Source organism: Octodon degus, unplaced genomic scaffold (assembly GCF_000260255.1).
Source record: "Octodon degus isolate 3935 unplaced genomic scaffold, OctDeg1.0 scaffold00100, whole genome shotgun sequence".
NCBI classification, from domain to species: Eukaryota; Metazoa; Chordata; class Mammalia; order Rodentia; family Octodontidae; genus Octodon; species Octodon degus.
The window spans coordinates 2,132,678-2,135,464 of record NW_004524676.1 but is presented as its reverse complement, the minus strand read 5'-3'; the positions used below and the strand labels follow the sequence as shown (position 1 = coordinate 2,135,464).

At 40.6% G+C, this 2,787-nt stretch overlaps 1 protein-coding gene and 1 non-coding gene across 11 annotated transcripts in view; one reads left to right on the top strand and one right to left on the bottom strand.

Annotated features, from left to right (window-relative positions):
- Pphln1 (periphilin 1) overlaps positions 1-2,787 on the bottom strand; it is a 306,142-nt gene that overhangs the window by 176,127 nt on the left and 127,228 nt on the right. The window lies entirely within an intron of this gene.
- Positions 2,594-2,700, top strand: LOC111818747. The gene has a single exon (XR_002822662.1). It is a non-coding gene; the product is annotated as a U6 spliceosomal RNA (small nuclear RNA).

The window sequence follows — 2,787 nt, the reverse complement described above, 5'->3', positions numbered from 1 at the left end:
GCCAGCCCCACCTTCGGGTGCGCTGAGCCGGTGATGGAGTCCGGGCGCGGTGGCGCACGCCTGTAATCCCAGCACTTGGGAGGCAGACATCAGGAGGATCACTACTAATGTGGGCTATGTAGTGAGACCCTGAGCAAAAAAAAAAAAAAAGAAAAAGAAAAAGCATTTGACAAAACTCAACATCCACTCATGATAAAAACCCTAAAGAAAACTGGAACAGAAGATCTTTTCTTTATCTCAAGAGTATTTCACCTTAAAGCTCCCTACTTACCATCTCCCTTTCCCCCACCTTCAAATAAATGTTTTTCTTTTATTTTTTGTAGAATCTCAACTCAATCTGATAAAAGCTATATATGACAAACCAACAGTGAAATTATCCTAAGTCAGTGTGGTTCCACTTTGTTAATTCATGTGAGCTATAGTGGAAACAGAGCCCTCTCGATCAGCCCACAAGCCACTGCCCCAACAGCCAAGCATCAGATTACAAATGTGCTTCCTAAATGAAAACTCTACCATCCAGGTTTAACTGCACTGTTGGCACCCTTCAATAAATAAGTGGAGATTGGGGTGGCAGTTTGGGCACTTGGTGTCTAAATGGTTCAACATCACTGTACTAAACGAAAAGCAATCTAAAAAAAGTTTTATTCTAAAGTCGGGAACATGGGCTGGGGAGATAGCTCAGTAGAATAAGCGTTTGCCTGACAAGCGCAGGGTCCTGAGTTCAATCCCCAGTACTGCAAAAAATAAAGTTGGGAACAAGACAAACATACCCACATTGCCACCCCTGTTCAGTACAGTTCTGGAAATATTAGCCAGAGCAATTAGACAAGAAGGAAATACAGTGCTACCTTGGATCACAAACTTAATTCTCTATCCAATTTTTTTTACCTGATTCTGATCACAGAAATCATTCCACACAGAGCTGGGGAGATAGCTCAATAGAATAAGCGCTTGCCTGGCAAGCACAAGAGCCTGAGTTCAATCCCCAGTTTTGCCAAAAAAGAAAGAAAGAAATCATTCCACAAATTCCAGTTGCATATATGGACAAGAAAGAAAGAAATTAAATTATCATCATTTGCTGATGACATGATGCTCTATATAAAAGATCCCTAATACCCCTGGAAACTCCAGCAAAACTCCTAGAATAACCTCATTCCATAGCATAGCAGGATACAAAGTCAATAGCACCCAAAAGTCAATAGTATTCCTATATACCAATAACAGACTCATTGAGAGAAAAATTAGAGAAATAATACCTTTCACAATAGCATCCAGAAAAAAGAAATACTTAATTAACCTAACCAAGGAAATGAAGGGAACACTACAATGAAAAATACATGACTCTGAAAAAGATCAAAGAGGATATCAAAAAGTGGAAAGATAAGGCATTTATAGATAGGCTGAACCAGTATAGTGAAAATAACCATATTCCTAAAACTGTTACACAGATTTAATGCAATCCCAAGGAAAATACTAATGTATAGCTCATAGCAAAAAGAAAATACTACTAGGGGGCCAGTGACTTAGCTCAACAGACTAACGTGCCTGCTTAGGCAAGCTGAGGCCAGTGCAGGAAGCACAGTTTGATCCCCTGCACCACATCCCTGCCAGCCCCGCCCCCAGGGTGGGCTGAGCCAACATGAGTCCTGCATAGTGGCACATGCCTGTAATCCCAGTGCTGGGGAGGCTGAAAGCATGAGGATCACCATGAGTCCAAGTTGCATGGTGAGAGCCTATAACAACCAGAGACAGACAGACAGACAGACAGACAGACAGACAGACAGACAGACAGACAGACAGACATAGAAAACACTACTAAAATTCATAGGCATTCAGAAGAAAACCAGAATAGCAAAAGCATTCCAGCTACCAAGGACAAGACCGGGACATCACCATCCAGACTTAAGGTATAATACAAACCTATAGTGATGAAAACAGCGTGGTGTCAGTTACAAAAGAAATGCATCTCAGCATCAATGGGACAAATCAAAAGATGCAGAAATAATTCCAGGCACACTCAGCCATCTTATCTGTGACACAGGGGCCCAACACCTGTGCTGAAAGAAAGACAGGCTCTTTAATAAACAGTGCTGGGAAAACTGGATGCCCAAGATTAACTTGGACCCGTATCTCTCATCATGCATTAAATTAAAATTGAAATAGGTGAAACAGCTAATTATAGAAACAAACACATTTAATCTGGCTGAAGACACAATAGTTACAACTCTTAAGATACACTAGGAAAGACTTTATGAACAAAACCCAGAAAGCACAAGAAATATTACAATAATCAACAAATGGGATCACATCAAATTGAAGTTCCGTGAATCAAATGAACCTGAGTGAAGAGACATCATTTATCTGTAAGTATACTAAAAATATATAATCTCTAAAATTATACACTTAAACAGATGAATTTTATGTCATGTGAATTGTATCCCAAAGATATTTTTAAAAATGATAGAGGGGGCTTGATGACTTCAAGAGGCTGAGGCAGGAGGATCACAAACAGTTTGAGGCCAGTCTGGGTTCCATAGTGAGTTCGAGGCCAGCCTGGATGATGTAGCAAGATCCTGCCTCAAAAGATATTTAAGTGCTCGCTTCGGCAGCACATATACTAAAATTGGAATGATACAGAGAAGATTAGCATGGCCCCTGCGCAAGGATGACACGCAAATTCGTGAAGCATTCCATATTTTTAAAAAGGAACCCTTCTCCACTGCTGGTGGGAGTGTAGACTGGTGCAACCATTATGGAAATCAGTATGGAGACTCCTTAGAAAAGTTG